We start from the raw sequence: 24,899 nt of genomic DNA on the forward strand, positions 1-24,899 counted from the left end.
CAAAAAACATACGCACACACACAATCAATGACATGTGTAATTATACCAGGAAATACCCGTATTTTATAGAATGCCATAATAGAAAGTAAGAACCATCTTTTTTGTTAAGGGTTGCCAATACATTCTTTTTCCAAGGTGTGTGCAGCTGTGCCAGTCTTGTTCACTATGGGATGGAAGAGGTCCCTGACCTGTGAGCCTAGAGGTGAGCAGGGGATCTTTGCTCCATTCTGAGACTGAGAAAGGCAGGGTGCCCACTCAAGGGTCCATAGCAGGGAAGGTTTTCAAGCTATGACAGTGCTGGAAAAGCCTATACAAGGCACACAGTTAGCAGTGATGTGTTTGCAGGGAGTCCAAGAAACCAGCTTTGTACTGACGCAGGTGGGCAAGCATTTATCATCCACCTCCCACTCTGACAGCAATGAGAGTATTGCTTAAGTTTTATTTCATAGATTTGATCCCTGACCAAAATACCAAAAACTGCACCCTTAATGATGTAGCAAATAGAATAGTGGATGCTAGGCCAGGAACCTTTGACTCTTCTAATACCATTGTGTATTTCCGAGCAAGGAAGGAGAGGTATCAATGGACAGCAGTCTGTTTCCCCACGAGTACTCTACCACTGAGTTAGTAGCCTTAGCCCTCCTCACCTCTAGGAAAAGGGTGTCAGTAAGTTGGCCAAGCTGATCTTAAACTCATGATGTAGACCAGGCTAGCCTTGAAGTTCTGATCCCCCTACCTACTGTGTGTTTTGAGTGTCTGGTATTACAGGCCCGTTTCTCTATGGATTAGTAGCCCATGGAAGAGTCCATGATCCCATGACCCTCTAGTTCTCAGCCTGTGGAAGCTATTGGCCTAAGGGGGAGATGGAGTCCATCTGAAGGGATGGGTCAACAAGACAACTCTGTAGAGTGTGGAACTCATCATTCATATTGGGTCCCTGCTGGGAAGAGGAGAAATCAAGAGGAGGGAGGAGGCTTGGTGTTGGGGAATCCTCCTCTTCCTCCTCCTCCTCCTTCTGCTGCTAATGCTGCTGGCGCTATTGCTGTTTCTCCTGTTGGTGCTGTAGCTTCTGCTGGTGTCTTTTCCTTGGCCATGTGTCTGAAATCACCTCCTGTTTATACTCAGGACATGACAGAATTTCAATATGGCACTGTGAGAGAAAAAAAGTCAATTTATTCTAAGCAAAAATCTTATGCGGTAGAATACTTAGATTACCATTTGGAGCTTTGATTGCCTTATTATTTTATTAAATCTTCTCTTCTACTTCTCATTTAGATTTTTGAAAGAAATCATTTAGAAATGTTACATATATATATATATATATATATATATGTAACAATATATCAGTTGCTAGGTCTTAGGAATGAAAAAATCAGTATGCAAAACAATATGCATGCATGCAGGATTCTGACCATCAACAATAACCCACAAAGTAGGTTGTTGATACTTATTCAGTGACAAACCTTGTTATTAATTTTAAGGCTTAATGGAGTGGGATGTTACATTTGAAAACATAAGACTCTGTTCTGCAGCACTTGTGATTGATGACCACATGTGCTAGAACCAGTAGCCCATGGATGAGTCCATGAGCCCATGAATCTCTAGTCCTCACCCTGTGGGAGCTATTGGCCTAAGGGGGAGCTGGAGTCCATCTGAAGGGATGGGTCAACAAGAAAACTCTGTAGAGTGGGGAATTCATATTGAGTCCCTGCTGGGAAGAGGAGAAATCAAGAAGAGGGAGAAGGCTTGGTGTTGGGGAAACCTCATAAAAGAACTTAGAGAAGATACAAGGTAAGAATTGTGGGGAAAATGGAAACCAGAGACAGAGGAAGGACCAGCATAGAGCAAACTAGAAAGGACAAAGCACGAAGGTACCTGGGCTGTGCCTGCTGCTTGTTATCTGGACTCTCCCTGTGGCTCATTTCTGGGGTGAGATTCTGTTCTGCCCCAGGCGAGGTTTCTTTCTCCTTGGCAAGCAGCAACAAAGCTTTATCAGAGCATTTGCTATATTCCTGGTCCACCCCTTAAAACCTCTGTGCCGGACCCTGCTAGAGATGGGCTGATCCTCTAATGGGGCTCTGTGGGAGACTAGATTATCTTCTTTTATTTCCTTGTTGCTACTCTTCTCACTGAAGATGCTTGTTGTTTGAATGTATGGGACACTCATGGCACATTTGTGATAGTGGTCCTGTACAGTAAAATCCAATACAACCACACACAGCTCACAAGATACAACCAAGTCGCAGAGGGCTCCACTCCACACCTCCTCTCAAAGCACTCAAAGAAATCCAGGCCTGGCAACAGCTTAACATCTGTTGGCTGGGACGCCTCACAGTCGCTCCTCATTAGGTCACAATAGGACCTGTCATGACATGGTTGGGAAGGGCTTCAAGGCTCTGGCTTCTGTGGGCTATGGAGAGATTTAAGGCTTTTAGAAATCAAAGCCTGTAAGATGTTTACCTCTCCTCGGTTCTCTGTTTTGAATGTTTTCTATGCCTCCTGCTTCAAAGTCGTCATGTCTACACTCAGGGTGTCACTTTTTCATTGAATTCTGAATGATTAGCCTCAAACTGATGGTACACTGTTAAAAAAAATAAAAAAAAACAAAGCTGTGTTTCTAAACTGACCCATCAAGATGACACTGATTTCATAAATCCTCAGAAAGGCTCTAGGTTATCATCAAACACCTGAGACAAAGCTGCAGGGATAGGCAGAGCACTTGCCTCCCAAGGGTAAGGAATTGAGTTTCAATCCCCAAAACCCCCATCAATGTTGGGTGCATCAGCAAAGCCCACAAGCTCAGCATCTGTGCAGTGGGGAGGGGTTGGGGCTTGAAGACAGGTGGTCTGACATGCAGGCGTGAGGACCTGTCAGAGGATGGCCTCTGACAGGACATGGGGTAGTGGTATGCATGGACACCTAGGCACATAAGGGGGTATGCATACACAGGCAGACACTTCCTCTCACACAGAGGTTGGCATGATGTATAGAAAACCAAGTCCATCCTGAGTGTAGGGCTCACTTTAAATATTAAGGTCCAGTGATGGAAGAGGCATGTATGAGGACAAGGAGCTCTGTGCAACCTGGGGCCAGAAGGAACAGAGTGGCTATGCTGACACAGTTGAAATGAATTCTCAATCACAGTCTGTGACAGCCAGGTCACAGGACCCAGTCTGCTGTGTTATTTGTGAGCAGCCAGTGCAGCCAGAAGCTAACTATTGAGCACTGACTGGCCCAAGCCCAGAAAGGGTCTCTGTTTCTCAGAGTGCTGGGGGCAGTGCAGTGTGTAGCGCTTTCCTTCTGAAGACTCTTCTGGGGTTTGGAGTCCCCTGTAGAGGACTCTCATGGCTGCAGACACTAAGCCTGGGAGGAAAGATCCTCATCTGTAGAATTCACTGAAAGGCCTGAGAGCAGAAAAGGAAAGAAACAGCAAAATGTGCCACCTCTGCTCACTGTGGTTCAGCTTCTGCCTTTGCAGCTGAGCTCAGGTGCCCTGGAGTCCTCCCTAGCCTGAGTCAGTGATCTCAAGTTTAAGTCCCTACTTCCTGGTTTGTAGTATCAAACAAAGCACAGTTTCAGGCAAGAAAAGCTGTGAACACCATCTAGACATTGCTGTCTACATTTGAGGGGGACTGTTGAGCCCCAAAGGGAGCAAGGGTTACAAGGTCAGGTATTATAGGAATGGCCAGGGTTGGAATCCAAGTTCCAATCTCCCTTTGCTCTGGGCAGAGGGTAGGCCTGGCAATTGGTTCCTGCTGTGTACATGGGGAGAATCAAAGGGTCTTATGGGATCGCTGGCACAGACCTGCCCAAGCATGGCTTAGGGAGCCTCACACCAACTCAATATTTGATGTGTTCCCAGTTTTGTCTACCATCCTCAGCTGTGTGCCATTTTCCCTGCCTCCTGCAAGGGACCCTAAATATCTTCCTATAAAAGGCGATCAAGGAGGAGTTGCACAAGGACAGGTGGGGCTCTGTGGGGAGGTTCACATGGGCTAACACATTAGAGGGCCACAGTCCCTGGATTGATGCTGGATGGACACCCTCCTCTGACATCCAACAGAGAGATCTTCACAGAGATCAAGAGAAGGCTTCTCTGAATAGCTGTGCAGAGCACCTCTGATTCATGGACTTAGGACTGACACCCATAGGATGCTTTTGAGGAGCCGATTGTGATTCAAGGGCTCATCTGCCTGGGTCCATGTGCCTCTAGAGATGAGCCCAGGACTTGGCTGTGGCTGGTTATGGGATCAGATCAGAGGATGGGAGGGGGCTTGTCCTTGGCTCCTGGGAGTAGAGCAATTTTTCTTTCCCTGCCCCTACTTTTTTTGCTTTTCTTTCCTTGGCATAAGGAGGGACTGGAAGAAGTCTGTCTATGGGGAGTGAGGCTGGCTGGGAAACTGCTCGCTGTTCTACATTGTCATGCAGCTGGGGGCTTGGGGTTGTTGGCAGGATAACCTCTGCACCATTCCAGTCTGCTTCTCTCCACTTTATCCATGCATCCCTGTCCCAGGGCTGGGAGACCTGGATACAAAAGTCCCACCTGTAGCTTCCAGTCCAGGGATGGAGTCCCTCAGTGAATGGATTCCAGATGGTTCTGTGTAAAGCTGCATCAAACAGGGTAGTTACTGAACATGTGGGTACATGGAGGAGGATACTGCACTGCACCCACCCACATTTCATATAAAACCAATCCTCATGCTCTGGTACTAATTGGTTCTTTTTATACCTTTCACCATTTTTGCTATTCACTGTACTGTTAAGGGTGAATTTTCATTGTTTCACTTCTGCAAAAAGACAGAGTTTAGCATTGGAGACTCCCTACAGCCTGGCTGGAAGGGAGGCCTACACCCATGTGTCCTTCTAGGAAAAAGCTCTTTCATAGGATGCCTCCCTGCGTCCCAGGATGTGTGGAGGGCTCTGTGCCCTACCCAGGGTTCACCTCAGTATATTAACGGGAGCAGAGGCTTCTCTCTGATAGAACAGTACCACCCTCCTGCAAGATGTCTATGATGGTTTGTATATGCTTAGCTCAGGGAGTGGCAATATTAGGAGGCGTGGTCTTGTTAAAGTAGGTGTGTCACTGTGGGCATGGGCTTTGAAACCCTTTTCCTATCCACATGCAAGCCAATCTTCCCCAAGCAGCCTTCAGATGAAGATGTAGACCTCTCACTTACTCTGGCACCATGACTGCCTGGATGCTGCCATGCTCCCAGCTTGATGATACTGGTCTGAGTCTCTGAACCTGCAATCCTGTGTCCATTAATGTTGTCCTCATAAGAGCTGCATTGGTCATGGTGTGTCTGTTCTCAGCAGTAAACCCCTAACTGAGACAATGTCAATGTTCCCTGCTCCAGCTTCCTGGCTATAGAAGCTTCACACATGAGCAGCATTCTCTTGGGATATGGGCCTAATAGGCTCTAGGCTGTCTGCTTGATCTGAGAGTGTTAGGACATCCTGCTCCTAAGGGCATTGTTACTGTTCCCATGCAATACTGTGAAAACATCAGCAGGCTCCTGCTTTCTTACCCCCCTGAACACAATGCTGCCTTTTCCAGGAGTGGATCCAACAGCTCTCAGAACCTCCTCAGGAACTATGTGTTACCCAAGGATTACCTGCACTTGCTTACACACCCCTATTCTGTGTCCTGAAAACTTTTCAAAGCCCATTCATCTGAGACTGGTGAGTTCAGGACAGTAGTCCCAAGTGTCTTGTCCTACGCTGACAGTTCATTCTCATGAGGCATCACTTACCCTTGACAGAGGATTTTTCCAAGGGGCATTGGATGTGCAGGAGAATTGTGTGTGCTGACTCCTGTCAGATCAGCACAGGATACCATCAAGGCCCCATTTGCTCTTGATTTTGGAACTCATGGTCTTGGCACTGTCTTGTTGTTATTTAGGTCCCTGTCAGTCCCTAATTGAATTTTAGCATGGGAACCCAGGGCAGTTGTCTACAAAGATATTCCTAGTATGGGCCACATCTTCACCTTGCCAGACATAAAGCACAACAAAACACCAGGCAGGCAGAGAGCCCTCAGGGGCTGGAACTGGCATGTTCAAACACTCTGGCTTGACCTTGGCCAGCACAGATTCAGAGAACATCTTCTATGTAGGAAGATCTCCTTCCTCCTCTCAGAGTTTAGGACATCTAGAGGTAGGCTAAGGTGCTGGCACAATGTGAGCAGAGGCAGCACTCTGGGCTTGTTCAGTGTCAAAGCCTCCCTGCCACCCCTGTATCACAGTCACAGCAGCCCATCTCATGAGAATTCTAGGGCTGCTGATATCCTGGATGAATAATCCATGTTCTGCTGCTAGTTTCTTTGCTTCCACATGGACAACTGAGAGAAGAGATTGATTAAGTGTAGGTGAGGAAGCCCTGCAAATATCTACTTGGTGTTAATAAAGACAATGGGTTCTGACTGGCAAGATCTTTGAATTAGATTTTGAAAAATGCCACCTAGGAACAGTTAGTAGGTACTCTCAGGAAGGTGCAGCATGGTGGGCACAATGGGACAGGATCCCTGAGGCTGGTGCAGTGGGACAGGGTCGTTGGGGCAGGTAAAACTGAGTAGGAAACGTGAGCCAGGAACAACCGGGCAGGGACCCTGGTTCAGTTACAACAGAGCAGGAATCCTGGGGGAGATGCAAGGGGGCATGATTCCTGGGGAAGGGATCTTGTAGTTGTGGCCCTGTGGCATGTGCAACTGGCAGGGACCCTGGGGCAGGTGCACTGTGACGTGCACCCAAGCTGGAATGTTCAGACAGGTGTGTGTTTGCTTCATGCAGCTGCTGTCTGAAGTAGAGAACACTGGCAACTGCCCCAGAGGGGATTTTGGGAACTCCTTCCAAGAATCCCTTAGCTCCTAACTGAGAAGCTATACATTCCACAGATGGACCTTTATTGAGATGAGCAGATTCTAAGGGAGCTGCCTTGAATGAACAGCCAAAGAAAGCAGAAATGAAGAACAAGCAATTGCAGCAGACATGTTCGTGTGTTTTCGACCAGAAAAGTAGGAAAGGAAGAAACTGATTAAGTCAAATCACTTCTCTGTCTATCCATCCATCCATCCATCCATCCATCCATCCATCCATCCACCCACCCACCCATCCATCCATCCATCCATCCATCCATCCATCCATCCGACCATCCATTTCCCTGAGGGAAGTCAGCTTTTCTTTCTGAGAATGTCGAAGCAGCGCTCCCTTGTGGTGACAATGAGGATTGCAGGCAGTGAGATAAGTTGGTATTTATTGATTGATTGATTGATTGATTGATTGATTGATTGATTGATTTCATCTGCGATAGACTGCCACTTGTGGCCAGTCCCCATCTGCATCAGCTGTACCATAAACCCAGTCTCAGTGTGACACAGAAAAGGCCTAAATGGAAAGTATGTCCTCTCTCTAAGCGACACTGTATAATAACATACTCTGGACTGCAGGTCAGTCAAGGCCTGTGTTTAGGAGACTTGTGGACAGATGAATGTCTGTGAGTCTGGACTTAGACTCTGTGGAGGGCTCAGGTCACCTGACTGTCCTGAAGCTTCCCACTGTGATTTATTTCCCTCCTACAGAGCCAGACACCTGAGCAACTGCATTTCCTGGTTATCCCCTAATCCTCTTACACTGTGTAGTGTGTTCAATCTCAGGGAGGGCCTGGGAATCTGAGAGACACCACTGAGCCCTCTGGGCCTGGCTGACTCAACCTGAGGCTACTCTGTGTGTCTTCATTTTGCTCACCCTCCAGAGACCTCAAAAGTCCGCAGTGAGCTTGCTGAGAGGTCAGGAACCTCCATATTGGCCCAAGAGCAACTGTCCTCTTTTACAGGTTCATCCACAGAGCTTGTAATTCTGATTGGTGCAACAGTCAGGAAGAGTGAAAGATGTCATCTCCCAAGGACAAGTGCTGTGCTAGTGGACACTGAGGAACTTCAGGGATCAAACCCTTCCCCATTCTTCTCCAGCCTCTCTTGTTCTTCGTTGAGATGTTTCCTGCAGATCTAAAAGATCCAAGCAATCCATGACATAGTTTGAACATAATCTCGACATTTTATTCATTGCCTGATAACTAAGACTAGGTAAAATTTATTTATTTATTTATTTATTCATTCATTCATTCATTCAATCAATCATTCGTTATGCATACATACAGGGTAGCTGTATTTAGAAAGACCAGAGAGGGCATCAGATGTCATTAGAGACATTTGTGAGCCTCCATGTGTTTGCTGGGATTTGAACTCAGGACCTCTGAAAGAGCATTCAGTGCTCTTAGCCACTTATCAATCTTTCCATTTTCCAGGCTAACTTTTTTACTTCCAATAATGTCTTCTTTATTCAGGTTACATCCTGATCCCAGTCACTCTCCCTCTTCCCTTCCCAGTCCCACCTTACAAATCCTTTCTACCATAATGCTCTCCCTTCTCTTTGGACAAGGGGAGAGTCCCTGGGTACCACACCACCCCGGGACATCTAGTCCCAGGTGGCCCGAGCACATTCTGCCCCACAGATTTACAATCAGGCAGTCCGGGTATGGGGAACAGATCCAATGGCAGGCAACACAGACTGAGACAGTCTTGGATCTACTTGTCAGATGACCCACATGGAGACCAACTGCAGATAGCTAACCTGGCTCTGGGGTTGGTTGCACAGGCTCTAGCATACTCCATGGTCCAAGGTATCTGACGGTAGGGGACTTCTTGTAGTGTTTTAACCCAACCAGTTTCCTTGTCACTCTCCCCCCACTCTTCCACAAGACTTCCCGAGCTCCATCTGAGGATTGGCTGTGGCTTTCAGCCGCTGACTGAAGCCTCTGGAGACAGGTGTGCTACTTTTCTGTCTGCAAGTAAATCAGAAAGAATATCATAAATAGCGTCAGAGGTTGTGTCTGTCACATGAGACAGATCTCACTTTGTGTCAGTCATTGACTGGTTGGTCCCTCAATATCTGCTTTACCTTTATCCCTGCACACTTATTGGCAAGACAGATTTCGAGTTGAAGGTTTTGTGAATGTATTGATGTCTCCTTCCTCTTCTAGAAGTGTTTCTTGTTACAGGAGGTGGCCATTTCGTTTTCATGCTCTGGTAAGCCTGCAAGGGAGGCTTTGTGTTGGGTCCAGTAGTTAAAAGCAAGACCTGGGAAGAGGAACGGCAGAGTTGTGATCTAGGACTTCCTGCATCAGCCAGCTCTGGGTCCTGGGAGCCTAGGCAGGCTTTGCAGTCATAGAGCTCCATCCACTGCCCAAGTCCCATCCTGACACCTTCTCCATCTCTATTACAGACCATTGTAATTCTGGCATAGTCGCTCTGTCCTGGGCCCGATAGGCCATCCTACCCTGGAAGAACAGAGAGTTCAAGGACGGCCAAATTTCACTTAAGCAAACTTGTTCTCAGACTGTGTGGTTGCTCTGTCTTAGCTCTCATAACACACTTCCCTCTACGTTGCCTTAGGCTGTATCCTCCAAGCATCCCACCATGCATCAGCTCCATATCCTGACGAACCTACCTTAGGATCCCTGATAATTCCAGATACTTTAATGTTCTCCCAGGATAGACTGTGGCCTCTGGTGTGGCTCACATTGATCCTAGAAGTTCTTGGGATCCTCCATGCCATGGCATAGGATGTCTCTGAATCCGCACTGGCCTGAGGGATTCCATCTGGCACAGGATTCTCTCCCTATTGTTGAATTTTGGCTCTTACGTTTTTCAGGAATGGCTCTGCATGTGGTCAACACACACTACCCTGGAAGACCAGAGAGTTCAAGGTCGGCCAACTTTCACTTAAGCAAACTTTTTCACAGACTGTGTGGGTCCCATCAGCAGAGAGTAGCCTCCACATTGCAATGATGTGCAAACTTCTGCCTTTCAGCCATGATGGACTTTAGGATCTACCCTGAGGACCCTCCACAAGCCACAGGTGGGTGATGTGTAAATTGGGCATGTTATTGGGTCAGGTCTTCAGTGCAGTGCCTTAAGCTGACAGCCTTTTGGGAGGGCATATGCTTCTCTATTAAATGAACTGGTTCCACTGTTGGCCTGGACTCTGCTGTGTCTGCCGCTCATGCTCTCCTCCAAGTCTCTAACTGTCCCTAACTCTCCTTGACTGGCTGGTCAATCAGTCTTCATACCAGTCTAGAGCCATTCTATAAACACAGAGCCCAGACTGTCCTCTGCCGACGTTTAACAGGGCTGCTGGTTTAGTGTCCTGGGTTCCCTATGGGGGTGCAAACTCAAGTTTCTTAGGTCCCTATGTGTCTGACAAAAAGCCTTTAGAACAAGGTAGATGTGAAGAAATCAGGAAATAAACTCCTGCAGTACTTCATGTCTACCACTGGAGGGCTCTACACTTTTCTGGTCCTGGTGTGCTACTCAGCAAACCCTCTCACTGGAAGGCTCTGTGCCTGAAGCAGAGAACCTCTGCTAAACACAATGTTACCAAGAAACTGGCTGTATCTTCATGGCAGCCTGTAGAAGATTCTCCACGACCCTGAGGACCCAATTGGGAAAACTTAGGTAGGCAGGGTGTGGGAGCCACCAGGGCTGTATGGAGACCTTACCCAGAATTTGATCTCCAGCTGGGCATTCCGATTAACATGACCCACACTCCTATGAAGGTCTCTGGGTGGCTCCTGATGAGTTGGGGGAGGGGGGAGGACAAGGAAGCTGGGTCAAGACAGAAGCACTGTCCTTACTCACTGCGTCTGGGCTTGTTCCTGCCCTAACTGTGAAGCAGGAACCAAACACCCACTCCTCATGGGACTGTCCGTGATGAGGCCAGCTGAGGATCTGAACCCTCAGCAAGAAAGACAGGAGCTGTATGTGCCACAGACCAGAGCACAGTGTCCCGCATAAGCCCATCTCTCAAATGATGCCATCTCCTCCCCAGAGTGGCTCCAGTCTGGGTTAGGAGTGGGTCATGTATTCCGAGCTCTCTGCTACTCCTGCAAATACAGCAATGGTGCCTTCTCATGCTCATCTATACTGAGCCTAGGGAGCAGCCAGAGGTCATACTCATGGGAATTCAGACTCAGTTCAATCTGCTATCCTGTAGCCCATGAGTCTGGACTCAACTTTAGTGGTCAAGGCCAGTGGTTTATTTCCTGGACAAGACTTTGAGAATGTTAGTGACACATTGTATGCCCTTGGCTGGCCTTCACACTAATACCCTGAGTGACCATTCCAGCCTGCCCTCAGGGATTCAGATCAGCATTGGCCAGATCAGGCTCTTTGCTACCTGTTCCTATAGCTCACCTCCACTGTAGTTCATGTGTCCTGGCTGCTGCAGCTGCTCCAGAAGCTACCAGATGTCTTCCCACAGAATCCTGTAGTCCCTGTGGGCTCATCCACAGACATCTCACACTCTCCCTGCTGGGAGTTAGGCTGGATGCCTGCTGTGTGGGAGCTGCCTTGGCTTGTGGAGCAGAGTCAGAAGCAGTGGAGGAGATGTTGTCTGCTGCTCTTAATGTCCTCAGGGCCCAGGGCTTGCCTGTGGTGTGGTTGTGGTCCAGCTCCAGTTAATCACTGATATAAATTCAGCCCGTAGAAGCTGCGGACCCCATGAGGCACAGGGAGGACCATGACTGAGGGAGAACCATGCAATCCAGGACCCTGTTGGGATCAGGGAATATTCCAGGTCCCCTCTCACGCAGGATGCAAGGCTAGGAGCTCTGTGTGCCCTGACACAGGGGCATGGGACCGTGACTCCCATGAAATGCTCCTTCATACCTATTACATCATCAGCTTTGAGAAGGTCTTCCTCAGTAAGAACATTCCACACTGCTTGCCTCTGCCATCTGGCTCTCTTTTCCAGGGCTGCATGCCCTCAGGAACATTGACATGTCTTCTATGAAAATTAATATTCTGTTAAATCATTTTGATAAACAGTTCTCAGCATGATATCTGTGTCCAGAAGTAGTCATCAGCAATTCTCACGGGGACAGGGAATCAAAATATTCCCCCTGCTCTTCATCCTCCTCTTTCTCCTCCTCTTCCTTCTCTTCCTCCTCCTCCTCTTCTTTCTCCTCCTCTCTTCATCTTCCTCCTCCTCCTCCTCCTACCCTCCTCGCTCTCCTCCTCCTGCTGCTGCTGTGCCTAATGCTGCTTCTGCTATTGTTGCTACTCCTGTTGCTGCTGTAGTTTCTGCTGGTGTCTTTTCCATTGCCATGTGTCTGAAATCACCTACTGTTTATACTGAGGACATGAAAGAATTTCCAGATGACACTGTGAAATAGACAAGACAATTTATGCCAAGCAAAAAAGACAGTGAGGTAGAATTCTTAGCTTACCATTTGGGGCTTTTATTTGCCTTACTATATTATAACTTCTTTTTTCTACTTCTCAGTTGAGGTTTTTGAAAGAAACCGATTAGAACTACTACCTATAAAATTCAATAGATCAATAGGTCTTAGGAACAAAAAAAAACCAGTATGCAAAACAATATGCATGCATGCAGGATTCTGACCATCAACTATAACCCACAAACTAGGTTGTTGATACTTATTCAATGAAAAACCTTGTTAATTAGTTTTGAGGCTTAATGGAATTGGATGTTACATTTGAAAACATAAGACTCTGTTCTGAGGCACTTGTGATTGATGACCACATGTGAAAATATCAGTAGCCCCTGGAGGAGTCCATGAGCCCATGAACCTCTTGTCCTCACCTTGTGGGAGCTATTGGCCTAAGGGGTAGCTGGAGTCCATCTGAAGCGTTGGGCCAACTAGAAAACTCTGTAGAGTGGGGAACTCATCAATCCTATTGGGTCCCTGCTGGGAAGAGGAGAAATCAAGAAGAGGGAGAAGGCTTGGTGTTGGGGAAACCTCATAAAGAACTTAGAGCAGATACAAGGTAAGAATTGTGGGGAAAATGGAAACCAGAGACAGAGGAAGGACCAGCATAGAGCAAACTGAAAAGGACAAAGCACAAAGGTACCTGGGCTATGCCTGCTGCTTGTTCTCTGGACTCTCCCTGTGGCTCATTTCTGGGGGGAGATTCTGTTCTGCCCCAGGCGAGGTTTCTTTCTCCTTGGCATGCAGCAACACAGCTTTATCAGGGCATTTGCTATATTCCTGGTCCACCCCTTAAAACCTCTGTGCCGGACCCTGCTGGGGATGGGCTTATCCTCTAATGGGGCTCTGTGGGAGAGTGGGTTGTCTTCTTTGATTTCCTTATTGCTACTCTTCTCAGTGAAGATGCTTGTTGTTTGAATGCATGGGACACTCACGGCACATTTGTGATAGTGGTCCTGTGTAGGTGTCATCGGTAGAGGCCTGAGACGACCAGCCACAGTGGATCTTTTGCCTCCTTTTGGATGAGCATTCTGGCCATAGTGAGATACGTGACCATGGGAGGATGACACCCGCAAGGTGCCAAGGACTGGCAGGCTTCCACTCCTCTTTGGTTCTAATCTAAAAGCAGCAGCAGGATCAAGGCTAGGAAATGGGGCTACAACGGGACTCACTTGCTGTGCCTGGGCTGTGCAGCCATCCCCCTGGAGAGCCTGCTTTTGTAGAAAGAAATAAGTTGCCATTTCCTCATTATATTTTCTTTGTTTTAAAGAGTGTTTTACTACAGAGGCTTGGAATCCAATGCTTTTCATGGCATCCAAAATGGCCGGGTCTGGTGTGAGGGGAAGCATTTCTTCATAGGGACCTATCAATCCGTTCCAGTGTTCTTTGAACCAAGGGTGTTTCATCGCCTTTCTTGCTGTTGGTCTAAAGTTGGGATTTACCCTCAGTAATTTACTAAGGAGGTCCTCCAGTTCTTTTGAAACCCCACAGGGAGCAGGATATACCCCTGCCACTACTTGTCTCTGCAGTTCTTGGATGATCACTGAATCAAATGGGAGCTTTCCCACTACCATACAGTACAAGACCACTCCTATAATCCACATATCATTCTTCGGCCCGTCATACCGATGGCCAAGGAGGAGTTCAGGGGAACCAAAAGAGTACGTGCCGCAGTGGTGGTTTAGCATTTTTCCAGGTTGAAATTGGGTGCTAAGCCCAAAGTCGATGACTTTGACCTTTTTGTTTTTATCAATCATTATATTGTCCAGTTTGAGGTCTCGGTGAACAATCCCCTTTCCATGGCAGTAGCTCACTGCTGACAATATCTGTTCAAATATTTGCCGGGCCTCATCCTCCTCTATGTGCCCTGACTCTCTGATGTACTGGTAGAGTTCTTGGCCTTCCACCAGCTCCATTATGAGGTATATTCTCGTTTCCTTTTCAATAACTTGTATGAGAGACACTATGTTGGGGTGGTTGATCTTTCTCATTATGTTTGCTTCCATCATGGCTGGCTGGAACCACTGCTTGTCCTTTCGCAGAACTTTGACAGCCACCGGGGTTCCTGTGAGCCGGTGGTGGGCCAGGAGGACTTTGGCGTTGCCCCCTTGCCCAATTGTCCCCAATACTTGGTATTGGGAATGGAAGTTGCCCTCCTCAGAGATACTGGGCTCGGGTGTAGGGGTTGGTAACTCCTCCTCAGTCTCTGTAGGCATTTTATCAGTACTAATGCTACCTAAAAATAACAAAAATGGAATCAAATAATGAAAAAGATGGAGCAATATAGGAGCTAAAATTACACTTGTGGTACCTAAAAGAAACAAACAAAAGAAAAAGAAAAAAAACAAACAAAGACAAAGTAAAAACTAGACTAGAAAAATAGAGCAAAATTATGAAAAAGTTAAGGGGAAAATATGAAGAGTCATAAGTAAAAGCCACCCAAATAACCAACCCCAAAAGAGAAAGCCAAGAGCACACACATACTAAATGCAATGATGAAAATAAAAATCGTCATACTACAATAGGATTGGGCGGCCAAAGATGGTCAATACTATGAATAGATGTTCATTGAAGAAAAAAAAAACAGATGAAAGAAATGAGAGGAGAAAGACTGAGTATAAGACAAAACAAACAAATATAAAAAGCCAACACTTAAGGGAAAACTCCATTGAATTTCAGGACCTAGTGATCCACAAAAATCCACAACTCTCCAGAGCAAAATACTTAAAATTAAAATTAACCAACCACAAGGAATAAGGCAGTTAAATATCAGTGAATAGTAAACCTTAAACAAAGGCCGAAGAGTCAAAGTGTCACAAAGGGCAAATTTGTATCAAGTCTAAGCCAATGATTGCTTGTACTCAATAAATAGAGAAACAGGAATAATGTAAAAGGATAAAACCGCAGGACATTGAAAATGGAGATAGAGTTAATCATCCGACTGCAGAACCGTAAATAATCAAAGCAGTAATATAGCATGTGAGAACATAAAAACCACCAAAAAATGAAACCAGCAATCCATAATAAATAAATAAATAAATAAAACAAAAAACAAAACCCCAATAAGGAAATAGCCAATGGCGTGGCAATATGTGACCTAATTCTTTCTCTTGAAGTCATCCAAAAATCAATCAATCAAGAAATAGGCAGCCAGCCATCTACATAGGCCTTTAAACTGATATTATGGGGTTGGCATACCAAATGCCTGGGAGCGACTGGACAACCAGCCCAGATACTTGGGCAGCTGCAGGCCAGTGAGAGAGCCTGTCTTGAAAATAAGGTGGAGAACCTACCTCAGGAACAGCAGCCGGGGTGACTTCTGGCCTCTACACTCTCTTGCACTGAGGTGCAGGTAATATAGATACAAGGAGCAAAAGGGGATGGGCACGTGCACACACAGACACACAGACACACACACAGGCACACACACAGAAATACACAGAAGTGAACTTATACTCACACAAACTCTTACAAACACCCAGATTCACACAAAACACGCATACTTACACACAAGGAAACCTGGAAAAACACACGTCAGACACATACACACATACACACAGGGATACACATACGCACAAGAAGACATACACACATACAAACACATACACACATACAAACCTGTAAACTCACACACTCCTACATATACTGACAAACACACAGGCAAAAGTGTACACGCACTCACACACAGGCCAATCTGTCAACACACACTCTCTTACACACACTGATACATACACATATACACAGTACAGTAAAATTCGACACAACCACACACAGCTCACTAGATACAACCAAGTCGCAGAGGGCTCCACTCCACACCTCCTCTCAAAGCACTCAAAGAATTCCAGGCCTGGCAACAGCTTAATATGTGTTTGCTGGGCCGCCTCACAATCGCTCCTCATGAGGTCACAATAGGACCTGTCATGACATGGTTGGGAAGGACTCTGAGACTGTGGCTTCTATGGGCTATGGAAAGACTTTAGGCTGTTAGAAATAAAACCCTTTAAGATGTTTAGCTGTCCATAGTTCTCTGTTTTGAATGTTTACTCTGCATCCTGCTTTAAAGTCCTCATGCAGGGTGCAGGGTGTCACGTTTTCTTTGAATTCTGAAGGATTAGCCTCAAACTGATGGTATAGTTTTCTTTTTTTAAAGACAAAGCTGTTTCTAAACTGACCCATCAAGAGGACACTGTTCTCATAAGTCCTCAGAAAGGCTCTAGGTTATCATCAAACACCTGAGACAAAGCTGCAGGACTAGGCAGAGACTTGAGTTTGAATCCCCCAAACGCCTAATGGATGCATCAGCAAAACTCATAAGCTTTCTCTGTGGAGAAGTTAACATGGACCAACAGATTAGAGGGCCAGAGCCCCAACCCATGCTGGGTGGACACTCTCCTCTGACATCCAACACAGAGATCTTTGTACAGAGATCAGGAGAAGGCTTCTCTGAATAGCTGTGCAGAGCACCTCAGGCTCAGGGACTCAGGACTGACACCCATAGAATGCTGTAGAGGAACCCTTTGTGATTCAAGGGCTCATCTGCCTGGGTCCCTGAGCCTCTAGAGATGATCCCAGGACTGGGCTGTGGCTGCTTATGGGCTCAGACAGGGAGGTGCCAGGGGGTTTGCCCTTGGCTCCTGGGAGTAGAGCAGTTTTTCTTTCCCTGTCCCTGCTTTTTGAACTTTTCTTTCCTTGGGAAAATGGAAGGACTGGAAGAAGTCTGTCTATGGAGAGTGAGGCTGGCTGGGAAACTGCTCGAGGTTCTCCATTGTCATCCTGCTGGGGGTTTGGAGTTGTTGGCAGGTTAGCCTCTCCACCATTCCAATCTGCTTCTCTCCATTTAATCCATGCATCTCTGTCTCTTCGCTTCGTGACATGGTTGCACAAGTCCTACCTGTAGCTGCCACTCCAGGGCATAAATCCTTCAGTGAGTGAATTCCAGATGGTTCTGTCTAGAGAGAAATTGTACAGGGTCGTTGCTCTGTATGTAGGAAAATGGAAGAGGATACTGCACGGCACCCACACACATTTCATATAACATCAATCCACATACTCTGGTACTCATCGGTTCTATTTACACCTTTCGCGATTACTGCTATTCACTGTACTGTGAAGTGTGAATTTTTATTATGTTTCACTTCTTCAAAGGAAGAGACAGTGTTTAGCACTGGAGATTCCAAAGGCCTAGCTGGAAGGGAGGCCTTGACACACATGTGTGCTCCTGGGAAATAGCTCTTTCATAAAACGCCCCGTTGAATCCCATGATGTGTGGATTGCTCTATGCCCTATCTAGGGTTGCCTCCACTGTCGCAGGACCTACCTCTTCACAGGATCTGCACTGTTGCAGCAACTGTAATTTCAATTTTTCAAAGTCATTGCTGGTTTTTAGATTTCAGGCTGAATGAAATGAGATGTTACTTTTGAAAGCATAAGAATTTGTTCTATACCTCTTGTGATAAATGCCGTGTGTGCTAGGACCAGTAAACTATGGAAGACTTCATCAGCTCATACCACTCTCCACCTCACTTTGTGGAAGCTGGTGTTTTTAGAGTGTGATAAACTTCAGGTGAATGGATGCAGTCAGCTGCACCACGCTCTAGAGTGGGCTACACAGCAGTCATATTGAGTCCTTGCTGGGAAGAGAAGAAATCCAGAAGAGGGAGAAGGCTTGGGTTGGGGGAAGAATCATAAAATACTTAGAGGATATTAGAAGGTAAGAATTATGGGGAACTGGAAAACAGAGCCAGAGGAAGAATGATCACAGAGCAAACTGGGAAGGACAAAGTACAAAGGCACTTGGGTTTTGCCATCTGCGTGTTCTCTGGACAATCTCCCTGGGCCACATTTCTGGGAGAAAACTCTTCCCCCACCCCCTTGTAAGGTTTCATTCTTGAAGGAAAGCAGCAACACAACTTCATCAGTGAATTTCCCCATTGGAATTGGTTCATCCTTTAATGCCTCTGGGAAATACCCAGCTGGGGAATGTCCTGCTCTCTGCTGAGAGACAGCAGGAAAGTAGGTCGTCCTCTGTTTTCTCGTTGCTACAGCTCTTCTAAGTATGGCTGATTGTTGAGTGAAGACACAGGATACTTCTGGTGTGTAGGTATGCTTTGTTCACTGTGGGTGTTGTCGGGAGTGTCCTGAAAAGAAGGGCATGCCCAATGGCACTTCTGCTTCCTCTTTGACTAGCCTTATGATCATAGGGAGACACTAGGCCATTGGAAGATGAGGAGAGCAATGTGTCTAAGTTGTGTTCACTTCTATTCCTATTTAGTCCTAGAGGGAAATCAGCAAGGGTGTGAGGAATGCTGCTGTGCACTGACTGTGTGCTGTGAGGAATGCTGCTGTGCACTGACTGTGTGCTGTGAGGAATGCTGCTGTGCACTGACTGTGTGCTGTGAGGAATGCTGCTGTGCACTGACTGTGTGCTGTGAGGAATGCTGCTGTGCACTGACTGTGTGCTGTGAGGAATGCTGCTGTGCACTGACTGTGTGCTGTGAGGAATGCTGCTGTGCACTGACTGTGTGCTGTGAGGAATGCTGCTGTGCACTGACTGTGTGCTGTGAGGAATGCTGTGGTGCATTGAAGCTGCCTTTTTTCTTTTCTCCCTACACCTGCATCCTTCTGGTGGCTCAGGTTGGACAACTAGGTGCCCATGACCAACTCCTCATTGTGGATGGATTTAGTCTGGTTGGACTTTCTCAGGAAAGGTATGACTAATTGGTTACTTTAAAGCTGATTGGTTAGTCTTACTGTATTGAAGTGATATTTTGCTTTTTATTTTGAAATTTGAATTCAAAAAGAAGTGATGTAAAAGCTCTTTGTGTTTACTCATCTTCCCCTATAATCCTAGTTGTTAGAGCACATGAATCTCATTTGTGTTCACTCATAAGAATGTATATTCTTTAGAGTATTTCCTTAAATAATTACATAAATATGTACACTTATACTTAGAGCTTGTAAAATGTTTAAATATCTTAATGTTAATGTTATAGAATAGAATATATTTACCTGTTTTATAATTAATTATCATAAGTGATGTGGACAGGACATAATCTTCTGAAAGCCTAGTTTATTTCCCACACAGCAACCGGGTTGAGGAACCTAAGCACAAGTATTCTGAACATAGACTCTACTGTGACAGTGACCGCTGTTTCTTTTCTACCTAAGGCAGCTGAACTCATGACTAGTACCAGTTCCACGGTTACCCTGGAAGTTGCAAATCAAGACATCCTCTCTCACTGCCTGTCCACCTTTCTTACCCACCCATTGTCCTCCATGGTGCAGAGAGGTAAGAGCTAGTGACTCAAGCCAGGTTAGCCAATATATAGTAATCCTGTATTGAGATATGGCTCCTCCTAAAAGTTATCAAAATCTGGGGCTGGAAAGATGGTTCAGTATTTTACAACACCAGTGTTAGCTCACAATTGCCCCTAATTTCAGGGGATTTGAAACCTTCTTCTAAGTTCTTTGGACACCAGTCAAACATTCATGTGCACACATGCTGGGCAAACACTCATACACATAAATTATATTTATAAAGAGAGGCCCTAAAAGTCCCATGTAGTAGCTCCTACCACAGCTCTTGCTCAGCTCTTCAAGGAAGAAGTTAGTTGAGACTGAGTGCATGATGCTGAGAAATACTTCTGGATCATGATCCAGATCAGATCTGATGGTACAGTTTCCTAGATACATTCACAGTCTGTTAAGTGCAGTATTGTGAACTCTCTTCTGACCCTGACTCAGCTGTGGAACCTGCACACCCTAGCCCTGACCTTTGTAGCTGGAGTATCAACAACAGTATCAGCATCTGACAGCCTAGAATCCTGTTTACTAAAGCGTAGGACAGGAAACAATCCTGGCTAGACCATGTGTTGGCATGTTAAAGCAGAACACCATTTACTAACTCAAAGAGGGACGTGGGTAACAAATGAGTCCCAGGTGAGCAGACAGGAAGACTAAACTGTGAACAGGTGTGGATAATCACACCAGGTGACAGCACCATGTGATGCTGTCATTCTGATGGATAATAATATGTGTGTTATCAGGTGAGAGAAGAGAAGTTGAGTGCTTTTTAAAAAATACTCTAAAAAAGGTTACTTTGTTATTTACAAATTACAATTCAGGTGTTGAGAAAAAAAATAAGGTCAGTTTCCCCCATAGATACTTATTAAGTAAATGAAATGTTTTTCTAGACACAATATATGTAAAAGCTTTTGAAAATGTTCATATAAAGCTATTTGTGGTGGCATGTACCTTTAATGCCAGCTCTAAGAATGCAGAAAGAGGCAGATTTCTGTTAGTTTCCGGTGCCCCTGTCTGTGTAGTGAATTCCAGGCCAGCCTCAAATATATAGTGAGACCCTAGGCTATGGTTTCTTCTGATTGCTTGGTTGGTTTTGCATTTTTACGCTAGTCAAAGAATGTATATAAAGATCACCCTATTGTACCAAGAGCAGTTATTAAATATAAGAATTTTAGACGCATACTTTGAAGCTCTTCAAGTCTTAGAACCAGTAAGAGGGAGAGAATGAATGAATTGGCTTTGGTTTCAGTTTCAGATCGTTATGGCTCAGGTAAACCCAGAGCACAGAGTGAAGTTTTTATGAGTTTTATTTTTCTTGGATATTTTATGTATTCACATTTCAAACGTTATCCCCTTCCCATGCTCTCCCAACCCCCTGCCTCTGCTTCTATGTGGATGCTCCCGCTCCCACACACCCATTCCCATCTCAGTGCTCTGGAATAAGGATGCTTGCATGTAACCATTGCACTGAATAGGGGGACCCCAATGGAGGAGTTAGAGAAAGGACTGAAGGTGCTGAAGGGGTTTGCAACCCCACAGGAAGAACAACAATATCAACCAACCACAACCCACCAGAACTACCAGGTAGCAAACTATCAACTAATGAGTACACATGGAGGGATCCATGGCTCCAGCCACATGTGTAGCAGACGATGGCATTGTCCATCATCGATAGGTGGAAGAGTAAAGGTTTTGAGCTCTATAATAATTCAGCTCAAAACGGCTCCCCAGAGAGTCCTCAAAAGCCTTGGACAGAGCACAGTGATCCAACGAAACTGCCTGGTAAAGACAGGCTGATGAAAAACAGAGCAGATCACCTTTTCAGCCCCAATGTGACAAGAGGAGGCACTCTCTAAGTCACCTTGTAACCCAGAAGCCAGTGAGGCACATTGTACTTCGATCATTGTTGTTTTCATAGAGGTCTCAAATTAGTCCAAAATTAGGATTTTACTTGAAAAACCCTTGACCTTATAGATCAAAATGCACTGTAAATGTGTCTTCAAAAAAGTGTCAGGTTTCCAAGGTAGTGGAGATCATTTTTACACTTAAAAGGCTGGCTAACAAAGTAGTGAGGATGGAGTATCCTAAATAGGGACCCCAACCTCCAAAAGGCTTCAACCTCCAAAAGGCTTCACGTATTTACTCTCATGTCTCTAGCACAGATCTCATCTGGTCCTGGAGAAAGTCCTTATCCTGGTCTGTGGTGTCAGGAGACTTGTAGGGGTGCGTGAAGCCGACTTCTGGTACATCTTTGTCTCTGGCTCAGTGCTAAACATCCTGCCCTCAGTGTATGATGGGTATGACATGGCTCCTGCATTTAAAGGAACATTGTTATGTTTATTTTACTTGTCATTTAATGTGACACTTGGGTTTTTAACACTATTTCTAATAGATCAGCCTCCTATTCCTGGAGAGAAGTGTGCATATACCACTAGAACAGCAGCTAACATCTGTCTCCACTGGAGACCTCTGCACTGAGGTCTGAGATGAGCTGGAACACTTTCTTACTTGTGAAATATCTGACTTCTTTGATACAGTTCTCAACAAATTACATTAACTATCATTCCTGAATTTTGTTCACTGAAGTTTTATTTTTATTACGCTACTCAAGTAAACTAATACTAAATTATTGAATCTGGGAAAATGAGAATTAGTGTAAATGAGTAAATAAGAAAATGTGAAATGTTTTTTATTGAAAGCATAGGGTCAACACTACATTTTTAGCACAGCATTTAAAATACATGCTTTTTAGAAAACCGTTTATTTATTTCCTTTATAATCCAATATTAGCCCTTCCTGTCTTCCCAGTAACCCACCATACAAATCTTCCCTCCATCGCCCTTTCCTGAAATGGCAAAGCCCCTTTCGGGGTTTCAACCCCCTTGAATGCTTTTTAAAAGATCCCTGAGGAAAAAGTATGCCTTTTATGCAGTTTCAAGCATCTGATTGTTTATTTCTTTACATTTCACAAGAACAGACCCCTCAACCTAGACCTGGTTAGGAGTTAAATTGCAGGAGTGACAGTGCCACAAACAGCATGCATCAGTGTATAGAAAAATCTTTTTATTCCTTCATAGACACAGGAACAGCTGGCTACTTGGCGGGTGAGCCATAAAGCAGTGTCAGGTCTGGTTATTCACCCATTCCCCAGTTTTTGTTACCTCCTCTGTGAGGAAGAAACATGCATGAAATTTTGCTAACATCTCTGATGAGTCCCTGAAGTAGTAGAGCTTCCTCTTTTCTTTTCTCAGCCTCTTACCTCTTCCAAGGAAGAACTTCAGGAAGAGTTTTACCTACTTGAGCTCCATTGAGTAGAGGCTGGCAAGGGTCTCTAGTGTGACAGTAATATGTGGATCCAGAGCTCCTCATTGGAATCTATGACATCCAGACAGGAGCACCTGAACCCTTCCTCCAAGTCAGTTACCCCTGCTTCCACTCTGACTAAGAGTGTTCCTGGCCATTGGGAAACCCCAGCAGAGGTGCTGCCCACCACTGTCACTGTCTCCCAGCCCATATGAACAGACCTCCCTCCACCACCTCCTCTACCACAGGTCCACTACACCAGATTTTGGCGGCATTTTAGTGGATTTGCCCCTCCCACCACCTTCTGCAAACAAGGCAGGATCCCAGTCTGTTCAGGTGGATGCTGGCTAGCAAAAAAGAGTGAGGAGCAGCAGCGGTGGTCTGAGATATAGAAGGCCTGCCTGGACAAGGAAGCAGAGAGGAAGCACAGGGAGCAGGAGAGGAATGGGTGACAGATGCACTCTCATTCCCTGAACCTGCTTCCTTCTCTTCTTTGACCACACCGACCAAACCAGGAAAACCTTCCACACTGCAGAGGCCCCAAGAAACAGTCATTCTGGTGTTGTAGTCCCCGCAGCAGCCCCCCACTATTGAGCACAGGGATCTGCAGTTCATAACTATCAGTAAAGAGGAGTTGTCCTCTGGGGAGTCTGTCTCCAGACCCATGGAAACAAGATGCCAGGGAGAAGCTGGAGAAGCAACAGCAAATGCACCTTGTGGATATGCTAAGCAAGGAGATCCATGAGCTGCAAAACAAGGGGGGCGGTAGTGCAGAGGAGAGTGACTGCCTGTGGAAGAATATGCTGGAGTGGCAGTTCCAGAAGAGACTTCAGACCATATTTCTTGTGTTTCTCCCAGGTTCATTTCAGAATACTGTTCAAGAAGCTCAACATTTGACGTTTACATAGTAGAAATTTATAACAACAATGTTTTTGCCCTTCTGGCCTTAGACAGTTCTACAGTGGTGTCTATGGTTAAGTGCCAGGCAGTGAGAACCCAGGAGTGACATTCAGAGGTACAAAGGATGACCTGCAGGTAAGGTGCTCCTGGGGCCCAGTGTCCTAAATGCAGGTCCTCAACCTTACAGCTGCCCACTCCAGCTGTGCCTGGGATGGAGCCAGTGCTACAGACCTAGGAGGCATCTCAGGGAGTGTGCTTAGTATGTGCCCCATTGCTTCAGTGCATGACAAGGTTAATCTGCAAGACCAGCAAGGATTTTAGCCAGCTTGCGTTCTGTATCTGAGAAAGAACATGTCTTTAAGAACATCAATATGCTCACCTCTAGCACATATCAGCTTTATATGTCAAAGATATCATAATAAAGCTGTTTAAAACATAAAGAGTTATAGGGTAGCTCAAGTGTAGGATGTACTGACCCTGAGTATTATATCTAATTACATACACATACCCACACACACACACACACAGAGAGAGAGAGAGAGAGAGAGAGAGAGAGCGCTAAAAAAAGTTGGAAAAATAAACAAATCTTAAAAATATATAAATAACTGTGTAATTTTTAAAAGTCTGTATGAGAGTCAATGTTTTTCGCCTCGCATTGAGGAAGGGGCTTAGAGAAATGAATTATCCCCCTCCAACCTCCAAAAACATATGCACACACACAATCAATGACATGTGTAATTGTACCAGGAAATACCCGTATTTTATAGAATGCCATAATGGAAAGTAAGAACCATCTTTTTCATTAAGGGTTGCCAAAATATTCTTTTTTCAAGGTGTGTGCAGCCGTGCCAGTCTTGTTCACCATGGGATGGAAGAGGTCCCTGACCTGTGAGCCTAGAGGTGACCAGGTGCTCCATTCTGAGACTGAGAAAGGCAGGATGCCCACTCAAGGGTCCATAGCAGGGAAGGTTTTCAAGCTATGTACAGTGCTGGAAAAGCCTACACAGGGCATACAGTTAGCAGTGATGTGTTTGCAGGGAGTCCAAGGAACCAGCTTTGTACTGATGCAGGTGGGCAAGCATTTATCATCCACCTGCCACTCTGACAGC

The 24,899-nt window shown here is 45.7% G+C and overlaps 1 pseudogene across 2 annotated transcripts; it reads right to left on the minus strand.

Annotated features, from left to right (window-relative positions):
• Positions 1-7,233: 7,233 nt before the first annotated feature.
• Positions 7,234-16,118, minus strand: LOC148007168 (sperm motility kinase Y pseudogene; annotated as a pseudogene). Of its 2 annotated transcripts, XR_015646228.1 has the most exons (7): positions 15,579-16,118; positions 12,929-14,521; positions 12,660-12,765; positions 11,249-12,217; positions 8,955-9,133; positions 8,628-8,838; positions 7,234-8,002 (listed from the first exon to the last, which is right to left on the minus strand). The product of XR_015646228.1 is annotated as a sperm motility kinase Y pseudogene, transcript variant X1 (transcript). The 2 variants fall into 2 exon arrangements; XR_015646229.1 differs by lacking the exons at positions 7,234-8,002; positions 8,628-8,838; positions 8,955-9,133; positions 12,660-12,765 and having other exon boundaries at positions 12,087-12,217.
• Between the last annotated feature and the right edge of the window lie 8,781 nt (positions 16,119-24,899).

Source organism: Rattus norvegicus, chromosome 1 (assembly GCF_021556685.1).
Source record: "Rattus norvegicus strain SHRSP/BbbUtx chromosome 1, alternate assembly SHRSP_T2T, whole genome shotgun sequence".
NCBI classification, from domain to species: domain Eukaryota; kingdom Metazoa; phylum Chordata; class Mammalia; order Rodentia; family Muridae; genus Rattus; species Rattus norvegicus.